This window comes from Alosa alosa, chromosome 5 (genome assembly GCF_017589495.1).
Source record: "Alosa alosa isolate M-15738 ecotype Scorff River chromosome 5, AALO_Geno_1.1, whole genome shotgun sequence".
Lineage (NCBI taxonomy): Eukaryota > Metazoa > Chordata > Actinopteri > Clupeiformes > Clupeidae > Alosa > Alosa alosa.
In genome coordinates, this window is record NC_063193.1 from 4458881 (window position 1) to 4474798 (window position 15918).

General features: G+C 40.2%; 1 long non-coding RNA gene across 1 annotated transcript; it reads right to left on the minus strand.

The window, feature by feature from the left end:
• Positions 1-1102: 1102 nt before the first annotated feature.
• On the minus strand, positions 1103-2201 carry LOC125295127. Its single transcript, XR_007193631.1, has 3 exons — positions 2184-2201; positions 1569-1829; positions 1103-1368 (listed from the first exon to the last, which is right to left on the minus strand). It is a non-coding gene; the product is annotated as an uncharacterized LOC125295127 (long non-coding RNA).
• Positions 2202-15918: the final 13717 nt, after the last annotated feature.

Consider the following 15918-nt stretch of genomic DNA (forward strand, 5'->3'; position numbering starts at 1 on the left):
TAGCCTGCTAGCTTACGTAAGCTAATTTAGTTTAACATCAGGCCTTTGCTAACGTCATACCGTAGTGTTAACCAAAGATTCTACAGTGCTACGCTCATTTTTAAAAGATGCATTTAATCCAAAGTTTGTCTAGTGAGACAGCTCTCTATGTAGGGAGGGAGGCAGTAGGCAGCTGTCTCCCGTTTCGAACACACCCACTATGTCGTCTGTCTGGGATTTATTGGAAAAGCATGGCAAAGTGCACTGAACTAAAATGTCAATGGAGTTGATTGAGTAATTTATTTTTCCATCAATAGATGGCACAGTGCAATGGGTTGAGATGAGTTCTTTTGTAAATGACCTTCAACTCCTAGGTTTGCCTCTGGTAGGCTAGAAAATGTTGGTTATAATTAAATGCTGTATGGATCCATTACAGTATTAATGTAATCATGAAACTCTTGAATGCTGGACTGATTTATATTTCTTCAAATCATAAGAAGCCGTCATTCTCGTTCTCTTATTAAATGCTTACTGTTATGTATTAGTGGCTGATCAACCAAGCATTTTTCACATTACACATGCATTAGGCACACAAGTTTCAACAGATTAGTTGATTACAACTTGTAGGACAGTTGGAGAGTTCACTGTCGCAAAATTAAATAGCAGTGTCCAAATCAACAGTGAGGAAGACGCCTAGTCCAGGCCAGGACTCGATGCACCCAAAATGACTAATTCTACTACCAGGCAGTAGTCACACATACAAATTCAATCAACTGCTTTTGCATGAATGTCATTAGTCACCATTGGAGCAGCTGGTATAAAGGGAAAAGGAAGAACGTAAAAATCACATCAGAGTCAATACGGTGCCCTAAACAACAACAACAACATGTTACATTTAAAGTATATAGCGCTTTTTTAGACACTCAAACTGCTTCACAGGGAAGGGGGAACCTCACTAACCACCACCAATGTGTAGCACCCACCTGGCTGATGCACGGGAGCCATTATGCTCCAGAACGCTCACCACACACCAGCTTGAGGTGGAGAGTGAGGGAATAAACACTAAATAGTTGAAAGAACATTTAGCTGAATTAAAACACCAACAGGGTTCTCTGACGTCGTTGTATATGATGAACTTTCTCATCTGATCCACACATTCCTTCAGAGGGAAATCACTGAAGTGGTGGCTGATGTTTCTGGTGCCTGTAAGAATCTCTTCAGCTGGAGGGGAGGGTTGGAAGGGTGCTGCCCCCCACTGGCTGCAGCCGTCAGTGACCTGAGCTGCCTCTCCGTTCAGGTGGTACTCCGCCACTTGCTTCACCAACATCAGCGAATCATTAGCCAGCTTGTCTGCCTCACAGCCCACTCTCCATTGGAGGACACACACAGCTGATGCACAGCCAGCAGGGAAGAGAGACGTCATCAGATTATTTCATTAAATTTTTTTACAATTGTTAGTGAGCAATTAAAAATGTTAGTAAAAATGTTAGTGAGCCCAAAATTAGTTTCTATATTAATAGTATCAACAATTCATTTTAATTGCCACTACATCAATTGCGTCAATACTGCAGTAAGTTATGTCAACTCACCAGAGTCATTGCACGTACAATTATCCTCCATTATGCCAAGCACTGTGTGATTTAGTTTCTCCATTGTGCAGTTTCCTCTTTGCCAGTATTTAGACGGCATGTTGTTTTTCATTCATTCTGTTTTTGCCACCCAGGTCTGGTTGTTGCCGCTGTAGACCTCTACAGGTTGGTCATCCAGCCGGCCCATGCCAGTGATCTCTAGTCCATCTACTCGTAGGAGGGCAGTGTAGATATAGTACAGAGAGTGGTTCCCTACAGAAGCTAAAAGAAAACAGAGTGACGTTGGCGTCCTGACCTAAATGTTCCAAAAATCAATATTTTATGTAACACATTTACTATCATTAACATAGTTGTTGGAGTCAAGATCTACCTGTTTGGAGATGTCCAGCACAGGTAGTACTAATGACTGCAAATGAAGGTTTTGTGTGTGGAAACATTACCAGAAATTTTGCAAACTGCAGTTACATTTGCATGCTATTTGGTGTATAAGCTCTGTAGTAAGGTTATACAAAGGTAATAAACATGTATGCCAAAGTAAAGAGTAGGGTCAAAGCAAGGTAATGTCTGTAACTCCAACAACAGACATTTTGTATTTTTTTAATAGGTCTGCTCTACCTTGAATTTTTTTTGTCCAGCTGCTAGATTCGCTTGCATACAGACTGAATCAGTGGGAGCACAAACTCAAGATCAAAAGTTTTGGGTCTGACGACCTATTTGTCATGAGGACGGGAAGCCATTGTTTCCAACGTTTCCGTCTCTGGGACCTCCTTCCCTTCACAGAAACACACACAGACAGACATACATTTTGACTTGACAATATTGTTATTCAGACACATTAGAAACTTTGGGCCTTACCTTACACTCAGCGCATTGTGGTGCCAAGTGCACGGCAAAAAAGAAAGTGCGTCCTAATTCACCCATTCTTCTCTGTTGAACTACTTGCAAAGTAGTCTACTCATCACACATACGTCACATGTATCAGATCACATGAAAGCTTTTTCTCAGCTTTTAAACAATGTTAGCCGCTAGTTGCTGTGTTAAACGGTGGTAAACCTTAATTTAATCATATTATTCTACATACAGTTCTGTGCCCATCTCCCTACCCATTCATCTTGGTGGAATACTTTACAAACTCTTCACTCAACACAAGACAAACCATATATCAGAATAAACAGCAGACCAGGAGCTCGTTTCTAGAAAGCGTTGTTGGCTAACTTGCGTTGCAACCTTGGTAGTTCTAGAAAAGGAAGTTGAACTCTCCATTATGAAGTGGATGTTTATCTGGGCAGTGACTCAATGATTGATCTATCCTAACCAAAAATTATGAAGTGGATGTTTTAATGTTTTTTGATTAAGAGACTGACTCCCCTACTTGGCTCATTATTGCTATTTATGTTAATTCGAGTATTGCCTTGCTTTTTAATAGGCTAGTATTATAATCTTGGAAAAAGTGTGGTCTGCACACTGTTAATTGCTCCAAAAATATAAACTTTATTACTTTAGCAACGTTTCGATCACCCTGGATCTTCGTCAGGCATGCCAGGGTGATTGAAACGTTGCTATGTTTTTAAAGTAACAAAGTTTATATTTTTGGAGCAATTACAGTGTGCAGACCACACTTCTTCCACTGTCTGACATTATTGTATGGCACCTGCGGAAAACTTTTCTTTGGATGTGCGCACTCACTCTCCAAAATAGTATTATAATCTTCACAGACTCATAAAATCAGCACAGTGATAAATGGTGTAGTGGATTAAAGCAGGGGACTTGTTGTACCAGTGTTGTAGGTTTGATTTTTTTATGAAGTGAGATTATCCTCTTGCTTCTCGCTACCTGCAGGTGAACTAGTGTGACACGTGGATTCAATTGTTTTTGACTGATGTCATGTACCTATTGGTTTCTCGATGTAGAGTAACTATATCAACCATGTAACTCCTCTCCTAGTTACTCTCCATTGGCTCCCTATAGTAGCCAGAATTAAATTTAAATCTCTTACTTTGGCCTATAGGACACTAACTGGATCTGCTCCTAGTTATTTTAATTCAATAATCAAGCCTTACATCCCCAACCGCCCACTGCGGTCTTCTGGTGAGTGTCTGTTGTGTCAACCAGTCATGAAAACTGGGTCTAATTCCAGACTCTTTTCTTCAGTGGTTCCATGTTGGTGGAATGAATTGCCCAGTGCTCTCCGTTCCTGTAGTAGTTTTGGGTCGTTTAAGAGGGGTCTAAAGACATTCCTATTCAACATATACTTAGTTGTTTAAGCACTTACAGTATGTGTTATGGTTTGTATAATGTTGTTTTATTTTAATTGGGCTGTTAATTAATTTGACTTAATTTGATTAATTAATGTAGTCTTAGCATGTCATTGTTTTTATATTATTGATTGAATGGACATTATTGTTTTATTTTTGTCTTTCCCCTTTTTTTCCATTGCTTTTTATTAGGCTATTGATTGAATTGATATTATTGTGTATTATAACTATTCTCCTTATTATATTTGACCTACATTCTAATCTGTTCCCTGTTCAACTTTAAATATTATTATGTTGTTTTTGTATTTATGAGTCGCTTTGGACAAAGGCGTCTGCTAAATCCATAACCATAACCATATCAGGGGTGGCCAAACTGCTGCCCACCAAGCACTTTCATCCAGCCCGCCGAGCATTTAATTTGGTTATTAGGCAGCTTGCTATTTTTTTTCCTGCGATAGAGATGACGTTGGTTAGCTTTACTGCAAACTGCTTTTCAATCTCCTTAGAGAATGTTTATAATGTCAATGTCAAAACATCATGTTAAATAGAGATGATAGGCCTACTCTTAGTTATCTCCTTTGCAGCAGATCTAACATGAACGTTATGCGATCCATTTAATTGGGAACGCGTCTTCACTCACGAGAGGGAGAGAGAATGGCAGGTTCCAGCTGGCTTGTCATTGTTGATAATTAATATCTCCTTCTTATAAGAAACTTTTAAAAGGAAATCATGCAGGCAACAGCAGTTCCCACTACTGACCATTTAAAAACTGTGAGAGGGCACAGCCATGTACAGCACTAGCCATAGCAGAGCAGGCAGAAGATCATTGAGAAATAACGTGAATTTTAATAATTAATTAATTAATTAATAATTAGCAGTATTTTTAAGCAATTTAATATTTAAAACAAATACTTTTGATACTAAATTATAGGCTACAAAAAAAAATCTGGGTCTGGTTGTTGTGCAGTCCGCAGGCCAATTTTCAAAACCCAATATGGCCCTTGAGTCAAAAAGTTTGCCCACCCCTGAACTATATGCATACATATTTATGGTCCAAACCTATTGTTGTGTCTCGTAGGCCTACTCTTACTCAGAAGTGAAAAGGAGAGATAGGATGCAAACTCCGGTCGAGCGTGCAGAGCGCCAACGAGCTGCCGTTAAGCCACGAGATAGTCAACAAAACTTCATCACAAAATGCTAAGCAAACATTAGCTGTGCTCAAATTGTTCAATACATGATTTCATAATAGGCCAAAGAAAAAATAAATGTTAAATATAGCCTTGAAACTTGAAATCAGATCCCTCGACATTAGATTAGGCTTCTTGCCATGGCAAGCCTTTTCAATTTCAAATTTGTCAAGCCATCTCAATAGAATTATTGCTAAAATATGAATTTCATGATATTGATAATAAATTGAATTTTAATTCAATTTCATGTTTTTGTTTTAAAATCAAATTTTTCAATTTCATGCTTTTCACCGTTTTGGTTTGGAAATTTTGTTTAAAAAACAAACCATCGGTTCAACCCTACATGTGAGGATAAAACTCAATAAATTCATTAAGTCATACCTTAGAGCAATGATGGACAGTAGATTGAGCAACTTGGGAGTTCTAAGTGTGGTGTCAAGAAGATTAGAATTGCTAAACTTTGTGATGACTTTGTAAATCACTTTGGCCAATCTAACCGCAGAATATAACTTGTTGGTTCATAGTGTATAATTATTATTAGTCATTATAGTATGGTGTCTTGTGTAATCCTGCTGGATTTTCCTGTGAAAATTGATTTTTTTTTGCAAATTGATTGTCTTCAAATTTCACGATCCATTTTTACACTTAGATGACATCATCATTTATATACAGTAGGGCATAATTAAGACTGGGACTACGATCACTTGGGGGTGAAATGTGAGAAAATGCTGGTAAAGAGGGTATTTTGTCTCATTTTTGGGTGCTGATTCTGAATATCATATTTACTTAGCTGCCTTTTTGTTTAGTTGTAAACCTGCTAATTAGCATTTGCGGCCTAAAACTGGCCTCCATAGGCAACACAGAACGGGTGTATAGGGTAACAAATGTAACTCCATGATATTATAAAACTTTACTAGTTGATTAATGTTGAGACAAATGTTGAGACAATTTTGCATTACAAGTTTTCTGAAAATATATGTTTATGGATGTAATTTAACAATATCTCATTAATTATGCACTAATTTGCATACATTTCAATTACAGACATCTGAATATTGATCTCCTTGATCATACGACATGATCATACAACGCCTCCTTGATCATACAACATGATCATACGACGCCTCCTTGATCATACGACGCCTCCTTGCTGCTTTGTCGCCTACATCCGCCTTTCTCACTAACTTCTTTGACCTGAGGCCCAGTCAAGGCATACTTTGGGGTCATAGGGCCCACCTACATGAACCCACCCCTCCTCCCACCCACCATCAAATTACCATTATGATATCACAATTCTTAATGTTATGTTATATTGTAAAACTGCAGTGTTGTGCACCATTGAAGGATTAGCCTACTACGTATCTGTTGCAATCGAATCATTTGATCAATCCTTGCCACCACAGTACCCAATGCTCACGGCCTTTGCAGGTAAAATACTTGTGTAGATTTATGTTTGGGACAACATATTTATGTGAGCAGGCCTTTTCCGTGATGAATATTAATAAATCGAAAGTGCACATGGACATCTGAATGATGTTATGTAAATAGTCACTGCCCAGAAACTGTCCCCCGATATAGACAAGTTGGTGAAAGTTAAAAGGTGTCTGGCTTCGACAAGTAAAATGTAGCTGAAGTAGGCTGGTCTCCCCATTTATCATAATCCTGTGTGATATGGGTGGGAGGGAATAAAAGGGGTTGGGGTTGAGGCCATAGGCATCGGCTATGGGTGTGTGGAAATATGGGTTGGGCTTGAGGCCATAGGCATGGGTTGGGGTTGGGGCCAAAAACTAAGCGCTCCCCCTCCACCCTCAGCTACATAACATCCTGGACATTGGGGTGCACTACTCCACTTGTGAACACTTGCAAACTTTATGGTGTTGTTGTCCTGAAAACACAACACTTCTGCTGCTCTTACATAACTTGGCCACTCAGGTCAAACAGAACTACCCAAGCCTCTTATTGGCCTGACTTTGCACACTAGTTTTTTTATTGACTGTCTATGACAAAATTTTGCTGCTCTTATTTTTTCATTATTATATGTGGTTTACTTGAATGTTATGTTTGTCTGGGTTAAAATTGGTAAAATATGTCTTGACTGGGGTGATGACTTTGTATGTCTGGAAATGTGAAGAAATTGACAATAAAGCTGACTTTGACTTTGACTTTGACTTTGATAGGCATAGGCTATCTGTTGTGGGTTGGGCTTGAGGCCCAGGCATAGGTTATGGGTGTGTGGAAATATGGGATGACTGGTGATATTGTTAATGTGCCTCATCTGTTTTGACAAGCTGGGATGTATCCTTTGACAAGCTATCCAAAAAAGAGAAACTTAAATTGTACCTTTTACAGGTGGATGAGATGGGATTCAAGCAGGTAGGTAAACAGGGCAGGCATGACAAGGCAGGCAGCAGGCAGGTAAGTAGGTTGGTAGTAGCAGGCAGATAGGCAGGCAAGCAGGTTGGTAGTAGCAGACAAAGCATGGACTCCAGTAATCCAACAAACGATTGGTAAGTGGTTGAAAAATGGTTAGAAGAATGATGGATGAAAAAAGGCACAACTTAAGATCAAAAATAATGTCCAAAAGGTATTCAATAGTGATCCAATAGCAATTCTATAGCGATTCTATAGCGATTGTAAAGAACTGTATGCTCAATACATTTCAACAGTTTCCTTGTTCAAAGGTGAGAGGCGGGCATCTTTAATTTCAAAACCTTTTCACCGCCTGTCAAACTAAAAGTACCTACAAAATTAAAGGACCCCAAATCTAACAAAACATTTTACATTTAACATAAACTTAAAAATGGCTCCTACATCTGTTGTTGAGCCAATTTAATGTTTTTAGATATATCATATTTGGCTATTTTTTGAAGAACCTTTTTGTTTTACTAATTCCTACTGGATATTCAATCACATGGCCTCATGGACATCATCATCCTTCATCCCTGGCCTAAGGCAAGGTCTAAAACTCTTTGTATACGGATTTTTCCAGACGTAGATTGGAGAAATGAATGCGAAACTTACTTCTGGAAACTAAGCTCTCTCGGAGGAGGGGCGGGACTGTTGCGCTCTATTCTGATTAACAAAATGGCAAAAGTTGTCAGCCACCATTGCTAGCTTACATCCTTTTTGAAAGTTAATATTGGAGGAAGTTTACATAGCTTAAACTAGCCCTAGTAGCCTGTATGCGTCCTGGTCAGAAGGGACGAATGAAACTAAACGCTTTTGACTTTTGCTGAAATAACTCTTGAACGGTTTTGTTCAGAGCTGAAAATGCAACTGTGTTTGGCAGAGGACACATTTAGATTGCTAGTGGAAAGGTAGCTAAAGGAAAGACAAAATATTAACTTTCAGTGTGGTACGATGTCTTTGTAAATTACGTTTAATTTAAAAGTGCTTCATTCTTTCCGTTTCGCCCCTAACCTACATTCATAGAAAGTAAACTGTTCTGATGTGTTCCCGTCGATCTGCATAGGTCATCTCTTTTGTTGCTCTGATTGGTTTTCATCTATCCAATTGCGTTCAGAGGCACTTTGATCGGTGTCTGTTGGTGACGCCCTTTTGGAAATGGGAGAAAAATTAACCTTGCCCAGACCCCAATCTCAATATGCTATTGAGAAGGGTCTGATGTCAACCAGGCTAGCAGCTGGGTGCACTGTCACAAAATGTAACAATTGGCAAGACAGAACCTGACTCAAACCTGCAAACAGCAGAATCTCAGGTCGGGAGTCGAGCGTGCTACCAATAGAGCTAAAATCTCCAGCTGCTATTTCTCTCACTACCACGACTTAAGGTGTGGGGCGGGAGGTTTACACAAGGTAGGCTACATACTCCACAGCTATGTACCAGATAGTCAGGGGCGGAGCCAGAGGGGTGGCTCCGGGTGGCACATGCCACCCTTGAGATTCGATTGGCCACTCCAGGTGCCACCCCCAAATCCTAGTCTACGATTGGCCATTAACATGGTCTAAGGCGGGACGTCAGACGTCAGAAGTGTAAGTGGCAAGCATGCTTGCCTTTAATGTCCTACAGTCTACTGCTTGTGCTAACACGCAAAGATATCTATTTACCTATTGCATCTGCCAGTGCCTATTTATCTAATCACATACTTAAGTCGCCGACATTTGCTAGGTCATTAAGTGTTAACTGTAGGCTAGGCCTATACTTTTGTAAAAGCGTTTAAAGGTGTGATGTGTAAGAATTGAGGTAAAAATATCCAAAAAATGAGCTACACCCATCAAAAGAATGAGAAGAAATAAGGGCGATGATGTCATTACAAAAATGACAAGGTAGGTATAGTGCTGCAGAGATATCAACCTGAATTAGCATGCTAAATTACTAGCCACAGCCCGACAGGTGTCATAATACCAGTTTCGGCCATGGGAGGCAGTATGCGGGCAACATACATTAACTGCCAGCCAAACTGCAATACACGTGTCTCGGTTGTTACTCTAGGGTAGACCAACTCACTTTCTGGAGGTATACTGCCCCCATCTTTTAAGGAATGTGGCGTATGAATTGATGTCCTAATGTAATGTTAAGAAACCTTTTCATTTATGGTTCATCAAGCTTACTCATAAACACTCGCATCTAGGCTACAGGTAGCGATATTCTGATGACATGTACAGGTATGACCATTCAACCAATCAAGCATTTGTTGTAAAATATCGAAATTGTGGGAAGTTTACATAGCTTAGGCTAAACTGTAGGCTATGTTTCTTTCGTCCTCCATGTCTGTTTTATTCGTCCCAATCAGGAGGGATAAATGAAACAATGTGCATGTTCCACTTTTACTTAAATAATTCCTGAACGCAGGGCTGGACTGGCCATCTGGCATACTTTTTTCTTTCTTTTTTTTTTGGCCGAGCCAGTCTTTACACTGTAAAGTTCATTTTCCATAGTAGCGCGTGACAACAAAATCATGCCTGCGTTCTGTTCCCAGAGCTTTCTCTGTGTATGATCTGCAGCATTTCTCAAATTATGAGCCTCCTCGACAAGTAGATTGCTGGTCTACGGAGACATGTATTTAAAATACAAAATAGTATGTTGTCATTTGTATTTTATTTAGTTGGTAAAAAATTGCATCATATTTTGTATCAAAATACTTTATAGGTATAGAGTTGTTGTGCTCAGAATATTGAAATTCAGGCAGAGTAGTAACATGTAGGTTGGTCACACACACAGTATACACTCCCTCATACCAACCTCAAGTTTCTTGAGAACTTTAGTAATCCAATTCGAACGCATGGAACCGGTTATGTGGTTGCCCCATGTATTGCCTAAAGCAAAACGTTGAACATTTTATTTAATTAATAATTTGCCCAGACTTGTTGTGATTATAATATTGAGATTCAAAATAGAAAAATACAGTTGATGTTGATACATGGTGTGGCTATGTATTTTATAGTGTATTTACATTATACATTAAAATTAGGGTATATTTGATACATTAAATTAGGGTATATTTGATATTTTATTTTAAAATACATTTTGATGTATTTTTGCCCATTCCTGCCAACAGCTAGGGCAGCCAGGCAGCTACAGTGCTACACCTCAACACTTCTGTTTTCCCCGGGTTCTCCTGTATTTCAAGGTCATCTCCCAGCACCCTCCCGTTTTGTTATTTCTCCCGGAAAACTCCCGTAATTTGCATGGCCATCAAACTTCATTTTAAAATCATTGATCCATTAGTCTGACATCTCCCAGGTTGCCAGATTGTGTATGAAATACACCCTACACATACACGATCACTTAGTTTCAATTTCAACCGTTTTGTCATAGGCCTAGGCTAAAACCTGGCAACCCAAAACCCAAATAAGGAAGCGGGTGCCAACTGCACAGCCTGAGTCTCGTCGTAAGCAAGCGGGCTAGTTGAATGGCCTACTCCAGAACTAGCTGTTGTGAAATTTTTGGGAATTTAATTGATTAACACATCACATAAACTGTTATTGAGTGTTGTTGATACACTGAACTTCTCGGCCCTCGGAACCAAATCTGACAGCAAGCAGCTTTTGAGTTTTGGAAGTAGGCTGCAGGCAGGCAGCTGGTGGATACATAACTGGCATGCGTAAGTAATGGTAATGGTAAGGTAAAAGCAACGACCGAAATGCAGTGTTGAAACACGTGTATGAAACATGTTAAATATGCAAACACAGATCCGGTATAAACACTGAACCCAAAAAAAAAAAAAAAAAAAAAAAAATCTCCCGTTTTTGGAAAGCTAAATGTTGACAGGTATTTGCTACATTCTGTTGGCTGCAGTGCTACCTAGGGATGGCCCTGATGCAGGGTACTGTCAAGTAGTGAAGTGATATGCAGGTTGCCTATGTTTAAGTCACCAGGCTGAGTTAGACCAGAGACTTTCTAATGAGGAGACACAGCACTCAAAAAATCCTCCATAGAAATGCATGGGGCTAGTTTGTAACGCCAATATGGCCGTTGTCTACACATATCCCACCCCTTCTACGACAAAACGTCGACAATGAATACATTGAGCCAATCATGTGGTGTGATGTGAATACATTGAGCCAATCATATGGTGTGTTGTGAAGACATCGTGCCAATAATGTGTTGTGAACTCACCGCTAGAGCAAGATTGGTGTTGTGAACCCTTGCACACACGCATTTCTGCCTAATAGGATGCCCGATGAGTGCCCAAAAAGCATTGCAATATGGCCGCCGAGTGGAGGGACTTGCCTAAAAGGACTTTGGTTAGACAGAAGGCGAGCCCTGCTTGTACCTGTTAAGTATTTCTGTCCCTCCCAAAGTAAGGTAATACCTGTTTAGGTATTTCTGTCCCTCCCAAACTGCGTTAAAATGGTATGTTTAACAGCACCCCTGGACCCTCATAGGCCAATATGATCCTCAATATTAATAAAAATAGTAATAAAAACAATAATATCAATAGAATATTAAAAATCAATAATACAAAAATAAACAAATAGACAAAAAAGCAGGTCAAATTATTTTAATAGCTACAAAAATAGATGTTAGAAGTTATTGTGGGGGGAAATGTCTTGGATGAGTATATTTGTATATCTTCATTTAATAGAATAGAATAGAATGGAATATATTTTAATATCCCCATGATGGAATTTGTTTTAGCACAGCATAGCCCAATGACAGACAACTTAGATAATTAACTTTAATATGTTTATTTGTATTGATTTATGGATGGATGGATTTTGCCCTGATGAAGGCCTAGCCAAGGCCGAAACATGTTGGCAATTTTAACATGATCTAGATTAAGCCTATTTATTAAAGCTTTTTAAACTTTTTTTGAAGAGTGCCTTGGACAATCCATCTTTATACATATATTTTTTTTTACCAAAGAGCACCTTCACAAATACTTTCAGTTACCAGTGGTATTACTCCGCAGCCCTACAAATATTTCTGTTTATCTGGATGTTTTGCCTCATGCCACCCTTGAATTAATCAGTGTCTCACTACAGGAATTAAAGTGAAAAAAAAATCGTTTGACTGAACTTTTTTCAGGCCATCGATTATGTCACTGTTTATTTTCTGGCCTATTGTGGACAGAGGGTCAAGAGCGTGCAGATTAGCTTCGGCATGTTAGCATACGCCATTTTCAAATATGGCGCTGCATTGGGGCATTTGGAACCAGCTCCATGCACGAAAATCCGTGTTGGGCACGTACATGTTGGTGGGCGGGTACCTATGCGGCGGCTATACTTACAACCGGACCCGCGTCACACAGAGCAGGTTGTTTGCGCCATGCCCCTTTTGAGGGGAAAACATTCCCTCAGAACAAGCCAGAGTGAACCGGTAGACATGTACCAACCACACAGCTAAGAACCCCTCCCTGAGTTTCTTTTGCCTACCATGTCCTCAAAAAAAATCCTGACAGAAGAAGAGAAGACCGTATGACACTTCTGGTCACTGAGTGGGGTTGTTGCATCACTTCGTAGGCTACTTGGGATACTGAAGAGACGTGTTTTTATATTAATTGAATTAAGCTTTTGTAGGTATCTTTCACGGTCAACGACCGGCAAAGTGGTTATGTATTGAGTGGTCATATTGATTTGTGGTATTTTTTGTTATTATTTATTCCTGCGATTTCTGTACGAATTACGTTTATTGACCCTAATTTGCGTTGGAGTTAATGAGAGGGGTTGTTTGTTTTTCCCCCGAAAGGGGCGGGAACGTTTGTCACGAGTCAAGTTCCCGGATGTGCCGGTCTAACGTATAGCCAAATGTTATTCAGTGCGTAATTGAGGAGCTTATGAGAAGACATGTATATTATGGTTATGCATGACAAATAAAGAGAATTGTATTGTTCTTGTTTCGTTGTTGTTTGTCCCGAACAAAAATAGCCTAAATATGATGAAAGACAATAAATTACACAACAGCGGCATAAAGCCCATAATTGTCTCGTTATAGCCTTCACCATGGGTCTCCAACACGTTGCTCTCTACCCATCACTAGCAGCCCCCTTTTGAGCTAGCCAGAGGCTGAAGCAGTATGCTACTACATTTAAACACAATTGTTGCCGCAAGGTATTCCAGCCCACGAATTTAATAACAGTACACCATGCATAATTAAAAAATAACTCAACTTAGGCTACACAATAAGGTTTCCATTACAGCACAGCGCACATTCAATGAATGAGTGAAAGCGGCTGACTTGTCTCGCAATAGGCTACAGCTGGAAATTCCGACACTTTTTCAACTACATTAGTGAGCCATCAAATGAGCCATCAAATACCCCCTATATTTAAGTGCCCATCAGTCTCAACATTTAGATATATAATAAAACAGTCCTAAAGTAAATTAAGTCCCAAACCAAACCGAAAATCGTCTGCTTTTGATAGCCTGGTATGTCGCTCCAAACGAAACACACGTCTCACAATAAAACGCACAATGTAAGAAATAAAGGTCTGCCTCGCCCCAAACAAATACCAGCCTAAGCCTAAGTAAATAGCAGACATAATTTGAGGATTTACGGAAAGTGTGCAATCAATCATACGTGGACGCCTGGCGATGCTCTGGCCGTATGTGCCTCTGACTCCGCTACCTCATTTGGATGGTAACTCGACAGGTGAGCGCGAAATTTGGATGTGGATGCGTAAGTAAACTGTTTTTTGCAGAGTCCGCAGACATTCTCTTTAACGGTTACTTTACCATCTGCAGTGTACAACCCAAAGTATTTCCAGACACCGCATTTTAGATGAGTTGGGGATATAATTGTCCACTCAGGCTGGTCATTCTGTGCGTTCTCTTCCATTTTCGAAACAGGGTGGCTATTGAGGGCTCAGGCTACTTTCTGTGCTCGTCATCTGCAGATAAATGTTAAAGGTGCTCTAAGCCAGTGTTTCCCAAAGACTGGGTCGCGACCCACGGGTGGGTTGCAGGAGATTTTATTTGGGTCGTCAGCACAATTTATGTTGTCTAATAGGCCTAACTTATATAATTTAGCCAGGAAAGCTATCAGTTTTCTATTAGGATATAGTTTGTTTACCACAGTCACGGCCCTCTGTGCAATTTAGCATTTAGAATAGCTCTAAAACTATTCTAGGGGGGGGGGGGGGGTGAACCTGGACATCTCACTCGCAAATGAAACATTTCTGTGGGGCGCCTGCCATGACCTCGCAGTTGCAAAATGCAAGGGACATGAATCAGCCTAATTTGCACGAACATTAACAGACACCAGCTCTTCAACTTGACAGATTAAAATCTAGTCAACTAAAGCAGACATCCATATACCGGACATATGGCTAATTTGCGTCATAGGCTGTAGATAGTTTTAATTGTAGATGCACTCTTTAAAGTTAATAGCAGCCTCCTCACATTCCTTATTATTTCGGATTTAAAACGCTCAACAGTGCATTATATTAGCCTACGATTTAAATGGAAATTTTAAACACTTTCCTCTCGTTTTCCACCTCGCAAACTCTACTAGGCTAGCATGGGTTTTCCCATGCTGACTTACGCGTGCGATTTTATCCACCCCCCACCACTACCACCGTGCACCCTCTCATCGTTCGTGCTCGTCAGTGTGCACCAGACTGCACCAGACATGGACTGTGTCTCAAATCGCGTACTTCTGCACTTACAATAACTAATTTGAGTGCATGAGGGTGTTCACACTGAAAATCCCAATGACATGAAGGGCGCTGCAAGTTCCCGGATGGTGCACTCATAACGGTCAAAAAGCTGAGTGTGCAACGCTGGACACTTTTCGCCCTTAACGGACGTCATCTTGGCCAAATAGCGGAAGGGGAGGGATCGTATTTCAAATTCGTGGTAATCGCGGTTGAGAAAGCTGAAGCAGCAGCAGACTTTACAGAGGTACAAGCAAGTTATAACATAAACGATTCATGTTTTGACACAGTATGACCATGACACTGTCGAATTGAGGACGCCAATAAAGTTATATTAAAATGTTGCGATCGTCATTTCCATGAAGTGCACGGAGTTAGTGTTTGATATGAGACAATTCTATTCTGTTAAAATTTGCGCACTCCGCCAGTAAGCACACAGTGCACACACTACACGAAAGTGTACTCACGTGGGGTCAGTGTTTGTACCGGATCAGTTTGTACCGAAAGCCTATGCATGCCAGAATGCAGCTGCTGCCTGCCTGCAGCCTAGGCCTACTTCCAAAACTCCAAAGCTGCTTGCTGTCGGATTCGGTTCCGAGGACACAAGTTGTCAATTGTGTATCAACAACACTCAATAACAGTTTATGTGATGTGTTAATCGATTAAATTCAGCTAGTTCTGGAGTAGGTTATTCAACTAGCCCGCTTGCTTGCGAGACTCAGGCTGCGCAGTCAGCACCCGCTTTATTTGGGTTTTGGGTTGCCAGGTTTTAGCCTATGACAAAATGGTTGAAATTGAAACTAAGTGATCGTGTATGTGTAGGGTGTTTTTCATACAAAATCTGGCAACCT